This window comes from Megascapheus bottae, chromosome 11 (genome assembly GCF_031878675.1).
Source record: "Megascapheus bottae isolate mThoBot1 chromosome 11, mThoBot2.hap1, whole genome shotgun sequence".
NCBI classification, from domain to species: domain Eukaryota; kingdom Metazoa; phylum Chordata; class Mammalia; order Rodentia; family Geomyidae; genus Megascapheus; species Megascapheus bottae.
In genome coordinates this window covers 64245377-64264469 of record NC_143519.1, presented here as the reverse complement: position 1 = coordinate 64264469, position 19093 = coordinate 64245377, and the positions used below count along the sequence as shown (strand labels likewise).

The window sequence follows — 19093 nt, the reverse complement described above, 5'->3', positions numbered from 1 at the left end:
TATCAGGGCTGGGAATGTGGCTTAGTGCCAGAGTGTTTGCTTAGCATGCATGATACCTTGGGTTCAATTCCTCAGTACCATATAAACCGAAAAAGCCAGCAATAGCGCTGGGGCTCTCAAGTGGTAGATTGGAGTGCTAGCCTTGTGCAAAAGGAGCTCAGGGACAGTTCCCACGCCCTGAGTTCAATCTCCAGGACTGGAAAAAAGTCAGAAATGTTAATATATGAAGAAATACTATAAATCAAGAAACATACAAAGAGCCTGGTGGGGAGATGGCCATACATCAGGAATGAATGAGTAATATACACAAAAGCCAAAGCCCATATAAATGTATAAATCTTTTTTGCCCTATTAAACTGGAAAAGCCAGAGATTGGTAAATTAGGATTGGTGCCTAGTGGTTCGCATACCTATCTAGGGAGATGAGAGCTGATTTACCTGTCATATCTGGAAGCAGAGCTGTGGCATGAGTGGTAGAGCACTAGCCTTGATCAAAAATACTAAGGCTGAGTTCAAACCCCACACTAAGAAACTAGTCTGATTTAAGGTCCAATCTAATCCAAAGACCCATATGATACTCCATTTTAACTTTATATCCACATAGGACCTGTATCTATAAATAGGGCCATGTTTACAGGTACTAAGGTAAGGACTTCATCATAGAGTTTGTATGTGTGTGAGAGTGTGTATGCACAAGCGTGGCCTGTGTCCGCGCACACACTGCTACTATGACTTGAACTCAGAACCTTCCCCTGTCACTTGGTTCTTTCTGCTTAGCACTCTACCACTTGAGTCACATCTCTACTTTTGGCTTTTATCTGGCTAATTGGAGGTAAGAAGCTCAGACTTTCCTATGCAGGCTGGCTTTGAACTGCAATCTCTAGATCTCAGCTGCCTGGGTAGCTAGAATTACAGGAGTGAATCACCTGTGAGTCATAGGTTTATGTTGATCTGTTGACAGTTTTACTTCTTACATTTTAAGGCAAGTTAGTCACCTTTGACTATATTTTTTATTTTGATGAGTGTGAGAAAGCATATTTTGATCCATGGTAGAAAACCACACACTAGGCCCACTGCTTTAGGAAGGAATAAACCCAGAAACCTCTTCCCAACTGGTTGACTAGAATGAAGGGACCACCATGCTCGAAGATGCCCTGCAGAGAGAGCCTTAAACTGAGACACAGCCACAGGCCTAGACAAAGCCAAGTGTGTGCACTCTCCTTGGAAAAAAAAAAAAAACAAAAACCTGTCCAAGCATAAACCAGTTCCTTTGTTATTATTTTAAATGTAGGCTGCTCAATGGCTTGTGCCAGTGTGTAATGGCTTCCCAGGTGATGAGGCTTGACAGCCATACTGGCAGATAATTAGCAATATTTTCTTCCTACGAGGCCTGGCAAGGCACCAAAATGGCCCTTGGGGCAATGCTCAAACCTGTCATAGTTTATTTGGTTGCTCCCTGTACAGACAACAAGTTTGATCATTGCTTTCACTGTGTGAGTATTTAAAGTATATTCTCAACTCCACCTACAGGAAGATAGCTATCTTCTCAGACTCCAAAGCTTTCTACAGAGCTACCATTGGTTAGGTTAGCTCATTCAGATGCCTGCAATCGTCTTCAAATCTAGACTATCCCACTCCCCCAGCCATCAAGAGACATCCTGAACTAGCTCTGAATGTACTTCTATCTTAAGTCATTACCTTAGAGCCTCTCTCTCTCTCTCTCTCTCTCTCTCTCTCTCTCTCTCTCTCTCTCTCTCTCTCTCTCTCTCTCCATTTCTTTCTTTCTTTGCTTCTTTCTCTTACTTTTTTTTTGTGGGTCATGGGGTTTGACCTCAGCCTGGGTGCTGTCCCTGAGCTCTTTAGCTCAAGGGTACTGGCCTACCCCTGGGCCTGGGCACTGTCTCTGAGCTCTTCAGCTCAAGGCTATTGCCCTACCCTTGAGCCAAGTCCCATTTCCCATTTTCTAGAGGTTAATTGGAGATAAGAACTTCAGGTCCTTTTGTACCTGGGCTGGCTTTGAACCTTGATCCTCAGATCTCAGCCTCCTGAGCAGCTAGGACTACAGGTGTGAGCCACCACGCCCGGCCCTTTCTCTTACTATTTAAACAATCATTTTCCTTCCTTCATTTTTCCTATTTTTTTCTTCCTTTTTCCTTTTCCTTTTCTTCGTTTCTTTCACTATTTCTATTTGTGCCAGTACTGGGGTTTGAACTTAGTATCTGGGCTCTGTACCTTAGCATTTTCCACTCAGGGTAAGTGTTCTACCACTTTAGCCACAGCTCCACTTCTAGCTTTTTGCTGGTCATTTGGAGAGAAGAGTCTTACAGACTTTTCTGCCATGCCAATAAGATCTCAAGCTTCCTGAGTAGCAGGGATTACAATTGTGAGCCACAGTGCCCTGTCAGCATTCTTTGTCAGAAATAGGATTTGCAAATTTTGTTTTTGCTGATTTTGAGAGATTTGTTTCATCATCCCTTGCTTATTTGAATGGTCATTAATTTTTCCAATAAATACTTTCTTATTCCTAAGTTACCTGTATCCCTCTCCTCTGTCCTCAGCTCACTTCTCAAGTTCTCTGAGGGGGGAATTGTGTCACTTCCTCAAGCTATCGACTCTCTAAGCAGAAGGAGCATAGAAGATGTTGCAGAATACGGAGCAACACAAATCTGACCCTGAACAGCATCAGAGGTTGACAGTAGCCCTGCTGAGTGGTGTGGAGCCGAATTTCTAGCAAGTGGAACTTTTGGTTTCATTAAAGCAGGGTTGCCCTGGATGAGATTAATAACTGTTCCTGCCAGATCTGTCCATTGTCCAGGCTCTAAAAATGACTATGGAACTCACTCTGGGCATATTATGTATTTTGTAGTTCTTTTGTCAGATGCATGAATATTTAGGATTGTCATATTTTGACTCTTTTATCATTGTATTTGCTCATCATAATCTGATAGTACTGTGGTTTTTTTTTAGCTCCACTTGTCTAGCTATAGCAATAGCTACTCCAGTTTTCTTTAATTAGTGTTTACAAAAGGAGATGTATTTGTCTTCTATGTTATAACGAAACACTTGAGGCTAGGCACTTCATAAAGAAAAGATATTTATTTGGTTTACACGTTTGAAGATAAAAGACCAAACAGTATTCTGCTGGCTCAGTGAGAACTCTGAGTTGAGTTACATCATGATGGATGGCACCATAAAAGGAGTGTTTGAAAGGAGAGATCACATGGTGAGACAGGAGGCCTGAAAGAGAACCGAAAGGCCCAGGCTTGCTCTTTTGTAACAATTTTCTCTTGAGAATTGACATTAGTTCTGAGGGAAGGGGAGTTCTTCAATGACTCAGTTCCTTTGCATCAGGCTAGTCCTCTGACTGTGATCTACAGCTTTCCAACTGTACCACTGAGCCTACAGGCTACAATCCCAGCATTACCACACTGAGGCCATTGATGACACATCACATTCAAGCTATGGCAGTTTCTCCATTCTTTCACTTTGAATTGATCTATGTTTTTAAGTCTTTTTTTTTTTCCCTAGGTAGCTTAGAACTAAGGGGGCCAGGAGTTTGGCCTAGTGGTAGAGTACTTTCCTAGCATGCATGAAGATCCAGGTTCGATTCCTCGGTACCACAAATATAGAAAAAAAAAAACTGGAAGTGGTGCTGTGACTCAAGTGATAGAGCTCTAGCCTTGAGGAAAAAAAAGTCCAAGGACAGTGCTCAGGCCCTGAGTTCAAGCCCCACGACTGGCAAAAAAAAAGAAAAAAAGAACTAAGTCTTTTTTCTTGATCCAGTTTGAAAATCTCTGATTTCTAATTGCTGTGTTTAGATCATTCACATGTATTGTTACTATCGTTATAGATGGCTTAAATATAATATCTTGTGAGTAGTTTTTCTTTTATCTCATCTGTTCTTTATTTGTCCTAGAGTTGAGTTAATTGAACAATTCCATGGTTCTGTTTTATTTCTACTATCTAAAAAAATGTATTTCTTTAAAAAAAAATTCTAGTTATTTGTATTTTTTTTGTCAGTCATGGGGCTTGAACTCTGGGCCCGGATACTTTCCTTGAGCTCTTCAGCTTAAAGCTAGTGCTCTACCACTTTGAGCCACAGCACCACTTCTGGTTTTCTGGTAGTTAATTGGAGATAAGAGTCTCATGGACTTTTGTGCCTGAGCTGGCTTTGAGTCGTGATCTTCAGATCTCAGCCTCCTGAGTAGGTAGGATTATAGGTGTGAGCTACCAGTGTGTGGCTACTTGTGTGTATCTTTAATTAAAGGCTACTTCAATATTAATAGACTGCTATTAATATTAGACTGCTGTAATATTATTAGACTGCTTTGCATTTTTTCTATACAGTTATTTTTATGTGTGCATTCATAATGTATTGCTACTATTTTTGCCATAATGTATTGGTTAGATTTTAGAGACACTGGCAATAAGAATACTTTCTTTTTTTCTTTTTCTTTTTGTCAGTCATGGGCGCTGTCCCTGAGAACTCTTCAGCTCAAGGCTAGTATCCTATCACTAGCCACCCCACCACTTCTGGTTTTCTGGTGGTTAATTGGAGATAAGAGTCTCACAGGTTTTCATGCCTAGGCTGGCTTTGAACCAAGATTCTCAGATCTCAGCCCCTTGAGCTTCCCATCTTCTTCTAATTCATTGCTTCTGTTCCATGTTATCATTCTGTCTTTCTTTCTGTCACCTGCTACTTAATATTTATCAGAATGGGTGCTGTGTAAGCCTTAGAAAAGCACGTTATTGGTATAGTTCCCCATAGCCTTGAACACCTGGCCCACTCAATCTTCTGGCATCAGCCTTCCAATAGCTAGGACTATAAAAGTGCACCACTGTACTTTTCAGCCAGGAGTTTTCAGTAAATCCCTTCCTCCATACTTTAGCAAATTGCTTTGAATGACATAAATTGCTGGGTAAAATGGGAAAAAGACTACCCCTAATTGAGACATTATCCTAGTATAGTTTTGAAAGAAAAAGATTGTTGTTGTTCTTCAGGGAATTGAGCCTCCCCAAGTCAACAGAAAGAGACCAGTGGATCAACTGATGACTTCTAAGCTTTTAATTCTTAAAATAGGACCTGTCTTCTTTGAACTTAAGATTTGTGATTTGTGACTTCAAAAGGCTTTTGTGTCGTGGTGGTTTTGTTTTTCTCATCAAGAAGGGATGGCATCTGAAAATAGTAATTACATTCTTGTTGGTATGTACTTTCCTTAACATCCTGCCCAGATAAGTTTTGCAATGTGTTTTTGGTTCGGAGATAGTGCTAGAGAAACCTAAATCTTCAGTAGAAGCCAGATGCCAATTAATTGGAGGTAAGAATCTCACAAACTGTCCTGCCTGGGCTGGCTTCAAACCTTGATTTTCAGTTCTCAGCCTCCTGGATAGATAGGATTACAGGCATGAGTCATTGATGCTTGGTTTTAATTTGCTCTTAAATTCATCCTTTCAACTATTTGTGTTTTTCAGTTCTTGAATTTTTAGCATTTGTATAGTTTATAATCTGTTGAAATTCTTTGAAATCGTTTAGATTCCATAAACATACTAATTTTATTGTTTCAAAATTCTTCTGTAAGTCAAGCCCTGGTGGGTCACACTTACAATCCTAGCTAACTCAGAAGACTTGAGATCCGAGGATCATGTTTCAAAGCCAGCCCAGGCAGGAAAAGTCCATGACACTCTTTATCTCTAGTTAGCCACAAAATTCTGGAAGTGGAGCTGTGGCTCAAGTGGTAGAATGCTAGCTTTGAGCAAAAGGCCTCAGGGACAATGCCCAGCCTCAGTTCAGGCCTCAAGACTGACATTAAATAAAACCAAACCCAAAACAAAGAATTATTTGGTTATCAGAATATCCTGTCAGTTTCTATAGTTCTCTCTCTTACTTGGTTTTCAGACAAATGTTTCCTGATAGTTTGTTTTCTCTTGCATGGGAAAAGAAGGCTCTAGTTGCTGCTTCTGCAGAGGTGCTTCTCTAGAAAGTAGAACCAGAACCTAATTAGTAGTGGGTGGAGATGAGGTCGGCTTTTGAGAACTGTTTCTTGTTACTGTGGCTACTAGTATCTTCCCAAAGGATCCTCATTGGAAGCCTGGAGCTCAGTTCCTAGGCTCTGATGCCAAAAAATTCCCTCAGCACCAAGGGTGTTAAAAGCTTTGTTTATTGTTTCAACCATTTTTTAAATGCCTTTGAAATAATTACTTTAAAAAGAATAACTGGTTTATCTTTGAGTTTCGTGGCTACCTGGATCTTGGCTCTGTAATAATTTTTTTTAATTGTTTTGGGTAATTTTGTTTTCTTTTTGCTCAAGCTGGCCTGGAATTGTGAGCCTCCATTTTTAGCCTCCCATGTAGCTTGGGATGACAGACACAAAGCTGTTACAACCAGCTATGGGTTCAGAATGAGTCTTATGAACTTTTCTGTCTGGTCTGTTCTTAAACTGTTACCTTTCCAAGTAGCTAGAAAAGCTTACTGATCTTGCTGGTTTGTTTTTGTTTTGTTTTGTTTTGTTTTTCATTTTATTTTTTATTATCGAGGTAATGTATAGAGGGGTTACAGTTACATTCACCACATAGTAGGTGCATTACTTCTCACACATGAATACCCCTTCTTACGTTTTTATTTCTATTCCCCTCCCTCCACCCCCTTCCAATCATCTTGTTTACCCCCTTCCCTTTCCTATTTCAAATAAACAAATAAATGTATATACAATATACCAGATAACAAAGTCAGATACAGTAACAATATGAGATTAACCAAAGGGCAAAAAAGGAGAAGAGAAATAACATAGTACATTAAGAACAACAATTATTCAAGATAAAGCTCTTGTTTTTTTAATAATTAATTTGATATCAGCCCCCTATGCTAGACCTTTGTTCTGTCTCACTGATTTCTTCTCTTCCTTATTATTATCTTTGGATTTATTATGCTGTTCTGTTTCTGTTTCTTTTTCTCTTCCTTTAAAATTTGTGCCAATAATGGAGCTTGAACTCACAACCTAGGGATTATTCCTGAGTTTTTTCTCCCAAGGCTGGTACACTAGCACTTGAGCTGCACCTCCACTTCCAGATTTTTTTTTTTTTTTTGCTGGTTAATTGAAAGTAAGAGTCTCTTAGTTCCCTAGATCACAGCCTGGTGAATAGTTAGGATTACAGGTATAAGCCATAGCACTAGGCTTGTTTCTGACTTCTTCATGCTTGGCCTGTTAATATTTTAGGATTTCTTTTTGTTTGTACTCTACCACTTGAGCCATCTACTCTTTTTGCTTTTGGGTTTTTTGTTTGTTTTTGTTTTGATTTTGTGCTAATCCAGGGCCTGGGTGATGTTCTAAGCATTTTTGTTCAAGGCTAATGCTCTACCACCTGAGCCAGGCTTCCAGTGCTTTTGCTTTAGTTTTGCTGGGGTTTTTTGTTTGTTTTGTACCAGCCTTGGGTCTTGAACTCAGGGCATAGGGGCTATCTCTGAGCTTTTTTGCTCAAGGCTACTTTTGCACTATACTACTTGAGACAGCTCCACTTCTGGCTTTTTTGTAGGTTATTTGGAGATAAGAGTCTCACAGGCTTTTCTGCCTGGTCTGATTTTTGAACCAAGATCCTCAGATCTCAGCCTCCTAAGTAATTAGCATTATAGATGTAAGCCATTGGCACCCTATCACTCTTTTGTTTTTATAGATTTTGTCCTTCTGTATGATATACTGGGTAATTTCCTCCCCACCCACAAGGATAGTGCTCAGGCCCTGAGTTCAAGCCCCAGGGCTGGCAAAAAAAAAATAAAATTTAAGGAGGGAGGGCAGATAAATGGAACAGGGAAGGTGGGCCAATGAAGTTAAAGTATTTAGCATAAATATATGAACATGAAACAAGATAACTTCAGGGATGGGTGGGGTTGGGAAAGATGGGGGAGAATGATGGAAGGGGTGATCACCAATCAAGATACAATATACTTACACACTGACATGTGGACTTGAAATTCTTTTGTACAACTACTAAAAGATAATTTAAAAACTAGAAAAAAGAAAAAAGTTAAATACAGTGCATCAAGTGTTCAGTATAATAAGTGAAATTACAACTATCTTTTGAAAAAAATGGGTTAAGATTATTGTTCTCTTCCATGACACAAGTAAGGAAGAAAGAATGAGTAAGTAAGAAAAAGACATCTGAAAAAGAAGCAAAAATTTCTGGTTGTCAAAGCTCAATGAAACAAATGTTGTGGTTATAAAATGTAACTGTGCCCTTGGTTATCTCATATTGTTACAGTATCTTACCTTACTATCTGATATATTATATATATGTTTATTTGTTTATTTGAAATAAGATAGGAAAGGGGAGAAAACAAGATGAGGGGAGGGGATGGGGGAAGGAAATGGGGACAAAAACATGAGAAGGGGTAGCAATGATTGTTAAGTAATGTACCTTCTATCTAGAGAATATAATGTAACCCTTCTATTAATTATAATGAAAAAGAAATAAGTGGATAACTGAGTTAAGGAATAAATAAACTTTTGGACCTCAAAAAAAATAGAGGTCTTAACACACACAAAAAAATGTAACTGTGGCCAGGTGATGATGGCCCATTCCTATAATCCTAGCTACTAAGGAGACTGAGACCTGATAATCCAACACCAGCAGGAAAGTCCATGAGATTCTCATCTCCAATAAACTATTCAGAAAAGGCTGGAAGTGGTACTGTGACTCAAGTGGTAAAGTGCTATCCTTGAGTACGAAGAAGCTCAGGGATAGCACCCAGGCCCAGAGTTCAAGCCCCAGGACCAGCTAAATAAATAAACAAATACATAAAACTGTGACTTATATAACTGTAACACATCTGTGTATCACCTTTATAATAAGACAAGAATATATATAACATTCATATATACATATATATGCATTAGATATATAGTCCATATACACATACATGCATACACATACACATACATATACGCATACACATACATACACACAAAAAATTGTGGCCAGGTACCAGTGTCTCACACCTATAATCTCAGCTACTCAGAAGGCTAAGATCAAAAGATCCCAGTTCAAAGCCAGCCTAGGCAGGACAGTCTATAAGACTCTTATTTCCGGTTAACCTGAAAAAAGCTGGAAGTGGATTTGTGGCCCAAGGGATAGAACACCAACCTTGAGCAAAAAAATCTGAGATAGTACTTAGGCCCTGAATTCCAGCTGCAGTATCTGTACAAAAATCTAAAATTTGGAAAGAATAATTTGGAAAGAATTGAACCTGAATATCCCCACACCCCCCTCATTCTTCTCAGTAGGGCATATAGGACAGGGAAATTGCTTGGGGTATCCTATACATATGGCCTGCTTGTCGATGCTTAAAGACAGACATTTGGATTCAGAAACAAGATAACAAGTACTGAATGTACACTTAACATGTGGGTAGAGATTTATGGTTTTGAAAAGCTGAGAAAATAAGTCAAACATGTCAGGACAGTACCTGGGCTCATCCTTCTAATTATGTCCTGTTTCCTCCCTCCCTCCCACCCTCCCTCCTTTCCTTCCTACCTTCCTTTCTTGCTTATTTCTTTCTTACTTTTTTTTTTTTGGCCAGTCCTGGGCTTGAGCTCAGGGCCTGAGTACTGTCCTTGGACTTTCTCAAGGCTAGAGCTCTACCACTTGAGCCTCAGCACCACTTCCAGCTTTTTTCTGTGTATGTGGTACCAAGGAATCAAACCCAGGTCTTCGTGCATGCAAGGCAAGCACTTTAACCACTAGGCCAAACTCCCGGCCCTTCTTTCTTAGTTTTTGCTGGTTAACTGGAGATAAGACTCTTACATACTTTTCTGGCCCAAGTGGCTTTGAACCTCAATCTTTAAATCTCAGCCTCTTGAGTAGTTAGACTAACAAGTATAAGCCATTATTTTCTGGCAGAAAAAAAACACATTTTATGTGATAATAAATTATATAATCCTTAAAAAACTGATAATAAAGTTGTTTCTCACTAGCAGTAAATGGCTGGATTGACTGCTGACAATTGTTAATTACCAGTATCTTTATTATTGATATATTTATTTTCTTTTTTCTTCTTAAAAATCACTTCCTTTGGTCCAGGAGCATGACCTAGTAGTAGAGTATTTGCTTAGCATTCATGAAGCCTTGGGTTTGATTCCTCGTTTACCACATACACAGAAAAAGCCAGAAGTGTTGCTGTGACTCAAATGGCAGAGTACTAGCCTTGAGAAATCTCGAGGATAGTGCCCAGGCCCTGAGTTCAAGCCCCAAGACTAGAACAAAATAAAAATCACTTCCTTATACCTTACTGAAAGAATCCTTTTCCAATTTTGTGATTCATGCTAAACTTACCATTTTGATTCTTGTTTCTGTTTTTGTTTTAATTACCTAACAAAGCCCTGTGCTGGTGCCACATATCTGTATAATCCTAGCTTCTCAGGAGGCTGACTTGGAGACTGATGCCAACCCAAGCAGAAAAGTTTGCTAGATTCCGTCTCTAGTTAACCAGTAAAATGCCAGACGAGAGACATAGCTTAAGTGGTAAAACACCAGCCGTGAGCAAGTCAAGCAGATGTGAGGCTGGGAGCTCAAACCCAAGGTCTCACATAAAACTTAACAAACAAAAACAAACCTCACTTACATCAGAAATGCAGTAGAACTGTAAGGTAATTGTAGGCTTAAATGAAATATTTGTATATTTTTATGTCAAGCATCTAAAGTCTAAATATATGACTTAAGTAGGTGTAGAATAAACATCACTTGGGATGAGAATGGGAAAAGATACAGGAGGACAGCTGGGAGCCTGTTCCACTTTTACCTCTCAGGGTTCTATACAGTCACCAGAGGCAGGCCTGAGCTAGAAAGAAAACAACAATAATATTTGTAAACCAAACACCTAGCTCCAGGAAGTCAGCTCCTCAATACAATCTGCCCTAATTCATTCTGGATGACTATAGAAATCTCTCTAGGGTTTTTTCATACGCTTACAAAAACTCTTAATTTTTTTTTGAGGGTCATGAAGCTTGACCTAGGCCTGGATACTGTCCCTGAGCATTTCAGCTCAAGGCTACTGCCCTATCCTTGAGCCAAACCCCACTTCTCATTTTCTAGGGGTTAATTGGAGATAAGAGTCACACATACTTTTATGCCCGGGGTTGGCTTTGAACCTTGATCCTCAGATCTCAGCCTCCTGAGTAGCTAGTATTACAAGCATGAGCCACTGTGCCAGCTAAGATTTTATTTATTTAGTGCCAATACTGTGACTTTATACTTTAAAGATCTCCACCTCCTGAGTTTAGGATTACAGGTATAAACCACTGGCACTTGACATCAATTTGATTTTTAATAAAAAGTGTCATTGGTAGGGTCATTTGTTGCCTATGATGTTAAAAGTAATGTTTTTATCCCTATTTTTAACACATTACCATATTTATTCCAGAACAAATATACTTTTTTTTTTGGAAATAGTGCTTCCCTCTGTGGCCTAGGCTGGCCTAGAACTTTTTTTTCCAGTCCTGGGGCTTGAGTTCAGGGCCTGAGTGCTGTCCTTGGACTTTCTCAAGGCTAGAGCTCTACCACTTGAGCCTCAGCACCACTTCCGGCTTTTTTTCTATGTATGTGGTACCGAGGAATTGAACCCGGGTCTTCGTGCATGCTAGGCAAGCACTTTAACCACTAGGCCAAACTCCTGGCCCTCATCTAGAAATTTTTATAATAGTCACAGAACACTTATTTAAAAATGTCCAAGTTCATGATTGCGCATGGGATAAAGATGTAAGAAGACAGAGAAAAGAGATGGTACTGTAGTGGAGGTTGAATACCATGAAGTATATTATATATGTTTATGAAAATAACTTAATGAAGCTCACCAAAACTGTTGAAGCAGAGATGAAAGGGCAAGGTGGTTAAGAAAGAGTAATATAGATGGGGGGAATTTGATCCAATTCCCTTACTTATAAGTTGTAACTATCACAGTGAAAATGTCTTTGTGCACTTAATTTATTCTAGTTTAAAAAAATAAAAGTGCCCAGGTTAGGTTGGTTGGGAGTAAAAGCATTTCAACACAATGTCACTTTTAGCCAGGTGCTAGTACCTCCCACCTGTAATCCTAGCTACTCAGAAGGCTGAATATCTGAAACCTGAGGTTCTTGATTTGAACCTAACCCAAGCAGACAAGTCCAAGAGACTCTTATGTACAATTAGCCAGCAAAAAGCTGAAGGTGGAGCTGTGGTAGAGCTCTGGCCTTGAGTAGAAAAAGTTAAGTGAGACAGCAGGAGGCCCTGAGTTCAAGCCACAGTACACAAGTACACACTCACAGAAACAAAAAAACTCGCAATGTAATGCATGTATTTTGTCTAGCAAGCTGAACTTTTGCATTCTCTCTACTTGGGAATTAGCCCAGAATTCAATTCTTTACAATTCTACAAATTGCCAAAGTAGGGGCCTCAAAGCTATTCAAGTAACTTTTACTAGTGCAAAAAAAGAAAAAAAAAACCCAAACAACAACAACAACAACAACAAAAAACCAACATTGGAGTCTGTGCGCAATTTCCTTTAAAAAATAGGTAATAATTGAAAGTGTCAGTAGTTATAAGACTACCCTTGTTTCTGCTGTCTGGGAAGGAAAGGGGGATGGGACATTTGGAACTTAACCTCACCTGCTAGCTACTGCTAAGGCCCCCAAGTCAGTGAAGAGGAGGCTCCTTACTTCCCAGATTTTGTGTTGTTTGTCAAAATCTGGGCATGTCTAAAGTGATCTGCATTACAGTGTGTGTGTGTGTGTGTGCGTGTGTGTGTGTGTAGGTACGGGGGCTTGAACTCAGGGTGCTGTGCTCTCATTTGGTTTTTTCTGTCAAGGCTGATGCTCTACCCCCTTGAGCCACATCTCCACTTCTGGCATTTTGCTGGTTTACTGGAGATAAGGCTCTAACAGACTTTTCTGCCCAAGCCGGCTTTGAACTGTGATTCTTAAATCACAATCAGTAGGATTACAGGTATGAGCCACCAGCACCTGGTCCCTCTACCACTCTGTTTGCTCTGTGTGCCACCACTTGGACCTTTAAATGAACAAAGCCCAAATGCACACCAATGCTTTGAGACATTATCAAAGTCTAATTGGGCCAAGGCAAGTGGGTTGTCTGTAGGAGTGGTCATAGTGCTAGCAAGCAGATGACTTTTTCAAGAAAGATCCAAGACATATTGCAAGGAGAAGGCATCTAGGGAGGTCTTCTGGCTGCAGCACAGGGTTCCTACCTCTTCCCATCCTCCCACTCCTTTTGTCCCAGAGCCCCTGGCTTTAAGTCCTGAGTAATGTGGCCCATTCCTTTCTTGAGACCAAAGTACTGAATGGATAGCCAGAAAATGAGCCCAGGGTATGACATGCACTAAGGCTTGCAAACTGAAGCCAGAACATAACACACAATTAGGTTTCTCTTAAAAACAGCAATGAGAACAACCAAACTTCAAGCCAATGTGCCACTAAAAAAGAAGGAAAAAAGCCCTTACATAATTACAGTAGGTTTGGGTTTCTTCTGGTTCAAGTTTTCTTGCCTTTTTGATAATCAGACGATCTGAAGAAAGGCATAGAATTTCAGGGGAGAATCTGCATGACAGATGTACAGTGAGGCTATTCACTAGGGTTCTTTCATAAGCTCACCCAGCATCTGCATCATTCTGAGTCTTTGGCTAAAAGCTATGAGGCTCCATTTCAACTTAACCCAACTTGCAGATTTAACTGATCCAGGAATGACTTAACAGGCCCAGTCAGCTACTGTAGCTCTTTTTCCTCCTCTTTGATAAGGGAATTGACACAATGGGCTTTACAGTTCTTAAATGACTCTCTCTTTTTTTTCCTTCTGTCTTTGAGATGTGATGCTTATATGACCTTTTGTTCTTAATAAAATTTCATGTGCCCTGATTATATTTTTAAAGTATAAACAAACACGATCTGGATTCTTCCTCCTTTGAATAAAATTTTTGAAATCTTTTAAATAATATGGAAGTGAAATTTACATGCTCTCTTACTATTTGCACAGCTACTTTAAACTTACAGTAGTTAGCTGCTAGTGAGTTATTAGCTATTATTAAATCAAACCTGAGCTTTGTTAACATTAAATTTAGGAAGTGGTGCTCTGGCTCAAGGGGATAGGGTGGTAGCCTTGAGCTGAAGAGCTCAGGGACAACGCCCAGGCCCAGAATTCAAGTTGTACAAAGGGTTTACAATTCCATGTCAGGTTATGAGTATAATAGTTGATAAATGCTACCCCTTGCATCTTTCTTCCTCATTTTTCTCCCTCCTGCCCTTACCTTCAGGTTTGATTTTATATATATATATATATATACATATATTATGTACAGTGAATATGACTGCATTTGCTCACCCTTCCTCTCTCCTTTCCTGTCCCCCTCCACCACCCTTCCTGCCCAAATACCAATTCCTGGTATTCATTTTGTTAAACAATTCATTAGTTCACAGGAATTATACCTTTGCATTCCTCATATATATATATATATATCATCCTTTATTCTATTTGTGTGAGTATGTATAAAATCCTATATGTTATCATGTATACTTGTATTTTTAACTAGTTTTCACATATGAGAAACATACACTGTTTGTCTCATTGACATAATTTTTTTCAGTTCCACCCAGTCTCCTGTAAATTACAATTCTAATGACTAAAATTCCATTGGATGTAAGCCAGGCACTGGTGGCTCATGCCTGTAATCTTAGCTATTCAGAATTGTGGTTCAAAGGCAGTCCTGGGAAGAAAATTCCCTATGAGATTCTTATCTCCAGTGAACCACTCAAAAACAAGTGGCTCTGTCTCAACTTGTAGAGTGCTAGCCTTGAACACAACAAGGCTTAGGGATACCACCTAGGCTCTGAGTTCAAGCCCCACAATTAACCAAAATATATAGGTACCAAATTTTCATGATCCGCTCATCTGTTGTTGAGCATCTGGGCTGTTTTCATAACTTGAATATCATGAGTGGTGTAGCAATGAACATGGGTGTGCAAGTGTCCTTACTGTGTTGTGCTCAAAAGTGATAAGGCTGGATCATAGGTTGGTGCTATGTTTAGTTTGTGAGGAAACCCCAAACTACCTTCCACAGTGGCTACACTAGTTACATTCCCCACCAACTGTGTAACAGGGTTCCTTCCTCCACCTTCCTGTATCCCCTCCCTGCTAGCATCTGTTATTACTGGATTTTTTTGGAGAAAGGAGTCATGGATCTTGAACCCAAGACCTGAGCATGTCCCTGACCTTTCTTGCTAAAGGCCTAGAATTCTATCACTTGGAGCCACAGCTTCACTCCCAGGTTTGGAGTAGTTAATTGGAGATGAGTCTCCCGGACTTTCCTGTCCAGACTGGCTTCAAACTATGATTCTTATTTCTTATCCTCCTGAGTAACTAGGGTTGCAGGTGTGAGCTGCTCTCACCCAGCTTATTTGAACTCTTGATGCTAGACAATCCTGCTGGGTGAGATAGAATGACAGTGTTGTTTTGATTTCCATTTCCTTTATGGCCACGGTGATTGAGCATTTCCTCAAGTTTACTGGCCATTGTTATTTCTTCTGAGAAGACTGTTTAAGTTCCTTTGTCCATTTATTAATTGGGTTATTGATTTGGAGAGATTTAGTTTCTTTATTATTTTATTTTATTTTTTGTCAGTCATGGGGCTTGAACTCTGGGCCTGGATGCTGCCCCTGAGCTCTTCAGCTCAAGGCTAGCATCTACCAGTTGAGCCCCAGTGCCACTTCCAGCTAATTGGAGATGAGAGTCTCACGGACTTTAGTGCCCAGGCTGGCTTTGAACGTCAATCCTCAGATCTCAGCCTTCCAAGTAGCTAGAATTACAGATGTGAGCCACCAGTGCCCAAGTGGAATTTAGTTTCTTGAACTCCTTGTATATTCTGGATAATGAAGCCCTTGTCAGTGTACAGCTGGTAAAGATCCTGAGAAGGTATTCTTAATTTTTTTTTTGTCAGTCATGGGGCTTGAACTCTGGGCCTGGGCACTGTCCCTTGGCTTTTCAGCTCAAGGGTACTACCCTACCCCTTGAACCACAGCCCCACTTCCTGTTCTTAATTTTTTTAAGAGAAGTGATTCTGAACTCATTCCTAGTTATACAGCAATACTGAATTTCTGCTACTGTACATTTCTGGTTGTTTCTATGAATGTTATATGAGTTACAAATTTAATGTTTCAGTGAAATTGATTGGGTGATTAGAGACCTTAAAGTGACCACCGTGCCTGTATTCCACTACCTTTCAGGGCACATTTGGTTGCCCTTGAGAAGCTGGGAGAGGCAGGAACCCGGACAAGAGATTGGAGAGGAGATACTGAAGGGTACATCTGATAGCATACTATATACTGAATACCCACTATTTTTAGGAGTAGTGAACAGTTTGAGTACATATCACAGAACAGTGCTTCCGAGCTTTAGGAATCACCAGGATATTTGTTTAAAATGTGCTCCTAGGAAATGGATGGAACTAGACAAATCACGTTAAGTGAGGTAAGCCAAGCTCAGAAAGACAAATAGCACATGCTCTTTCTGAACATGCAGAAATTAAATCTAAAATACACTGGAATATGATAAATTATACAGAATTCTAGATATTCACATGCAGTGAGACTGCAAGAAGGTACTCAGGAGGGAAACACAAAGACATAATGACTAAGTGCCTCTGTATTTCTATAAAATAATATGCGTAGTGAAATGAGCTCCAAGATATGAAATCAAGAGACCCCCCCCACCATCTCCACTACTCTGCATGTGTTCCCAGCTATCGTGCCATGTCCAGAGATGCCCAAGAGCAGGTAGGTATAGGCAAGAGGATTTTGGTCTAAGGCTAGGCTGAGGAAAAATGGAAGATCCTATCCTAATTAAACTAAATAACTAAAATGCACTGGTGGCCCATGCCTGTAATCCTAGCAGGAGGCTAGGATTGATAATCGGATGATTAAAGCCAGTACAGGTAGGAAAGTCCACGAGACTGCTGGAAAGGCTAAAGTGGAGCCGTGGCCCAAGTGGTAAAGCACTAACCTTGAGCAAAAGAAGCTTTCAGGACAGCAACCAAGCCCTGAGTTCAAGCCCCAGGGTCAATGCACATGCACTAAAGTGAAAAGGACTTGGAGCATGGTTCAGGTGGTAGAGAATTTGCCTAGCAATTGCAAGAGCCTGGGCTCAAACCCTAGTATACCCTTCCATTCAGTAGGTCTGGGATAAGGGCCTGAGAAGTTTCATTTCCAACAGTAACTTTGAGCAGTTATTGTATCACAATGACAAATGGCATAAAGTCACCAGGGACTGTTGGGAGTCTCTGTGGCATTGCCTGCAGCACTCCTGCCCAAGATGATCCAGGCCCCATCTTGAGAAGATGTGTTCTGTACTGCCATCCCCAGAGATGCCCAAGGCAGAGGGAGTGGGCTAACTCCAGCTTTTCCGCAGTGCTGGCAATTCCAGCATCCCCCTCAGGTTTTGCTTTGGTCCCAGGCAGGGTGGGGCTTGCCTTAACCTCAAGTTCCCAGAGTCCCCTCGGCTAGCCCCAGCTGATTAGAGATTGTCATCTCACTCCCACCCAGCTCTGTCATTGGAATTCCCAGGAGGTTGTTATTTATCTGCAGTAATTAATTTAAATTTACTTCTCCATCCCTTTCCTCACTCTCATTTAAATTGCTTGATTATTTAGAAACAGAAGTCGTCTTTAAAAGATCTTGAAATTAGAAAGGAGTTCTCCAGGAGTCTTTAGGGCCTTACAGATAATAACACTGCTAATTTCTGGAGATTTTCCTTGAAGACCAGTTGATCTGATGGTCAGAACAGATAGGGGAGGTATTTGGTGATGAAATTGTTGGTGTTAATAGCACTTCGTGGAAGAGTCTGTTGAGGATTCTGTTAAACTCAGCCCTCCACCTAGGATGGGTATGCTCATCATGAGAAATTTTAGTTGACAGATTTTGTGCATGTGTGTGCCAGTAGCAGAGCTTGAAATCCGAGACTGGGTGCTGTCCCTTAGCTTTTTCAATCAAGGTTGAGCTACACCTTCACTTCTGGCTTTTTGCTAGTTAATTAGAGATGAGTCTCACAGACTTTCTTGTTCAGGATTGGCTCTGAACCGTGACCCTCCAATCTCAGACTCATGAGTAGCTAGAATTACAGGTGTGAACCATCAGCATCCAGCCAGGAAATGTATTATTATTATTAATTATTATTATTATTATTATTATTATTATTGCCAGTCCTGGGCTTGAGCTCAGGGCCTGAGCACTGTCCTTGGACTTTCTCAAGGCTAGAGCTCTACCACTTGACCCTCAGCACCACTTCCAGCTTTTTTCTCTGTATGTGGTACCGAGGAATCGAACCTGGGTCTTCATGCATGCTAGGCAAGCACTTTAACCACAAGGCCAAACTCCCAGCCTATTATTATTATTTTTAATGATTAGAATTCTCAAACCATAGAGAACTGAAGTACAACAGATGTTCATGGATCTACCTCTAGAGTTCTCAGCAGTTCTTGTATATTTTTCAGTAGCTTTTCCTATCCTGAAATTTTCCTGGTAGTTTTTTGAAGGGTAGCAGAAGGTAATCTTTCCTTTCCCCCACAGCAAAGTTCATGGCTGGGTGCCTATGACAAAATATAGTTTAATACAAGAAAAAAAGTGTATATGTTATTTAAATAAAAGTTTTACATGACCTGAGCATTTTCAGAAGTTAAAGCCCAAAGAATTAGGGAATCCTATGGGCTTTTTACAAAAACTCAGACTTGTTGAAAAGAGAGTGGCACGTGGAAGTATGTCTGGACCAGGGTGTCTCATCTAAGGTCCTAGGCTAGGGGGAATTAGCAAGGCTTGTTAATTCAGATTCTTCCCTGTACCCTATTTTATCAGAGATGACCATGACCCCCTTTCTTCCTGAGGTCTCTAGGGAGTGGAAATAGCTTCCAGAGGTGAGAGTGACCCTCTCTTCTTCCTGATGACTCCCTTGGGGGAAGGGGTGAGAAGCATAGGGATCCAACCTGATGCTAGAGCAGCTGACTGGACAAACGGCTATAAAAGAGGGGCTCCCATCAGTGTACATCTGGCCACTCAGTTCTTGGTGTCCTCTTTGCTCTG

General features: G+C 40.4%; 1 protein-coding gene across 1 annotated transcript in view; it reads left to right on the top strand.

Annotated features, from left to right (window-relative positions):
• Positions 1–19093, top strand: part of Cryl1 (crystallin lambda 1) — a 131389-nt gene that overhangs the window by 61125 nt on the left and 51171 nt on the right. The window lies entirely within an intron of this gene.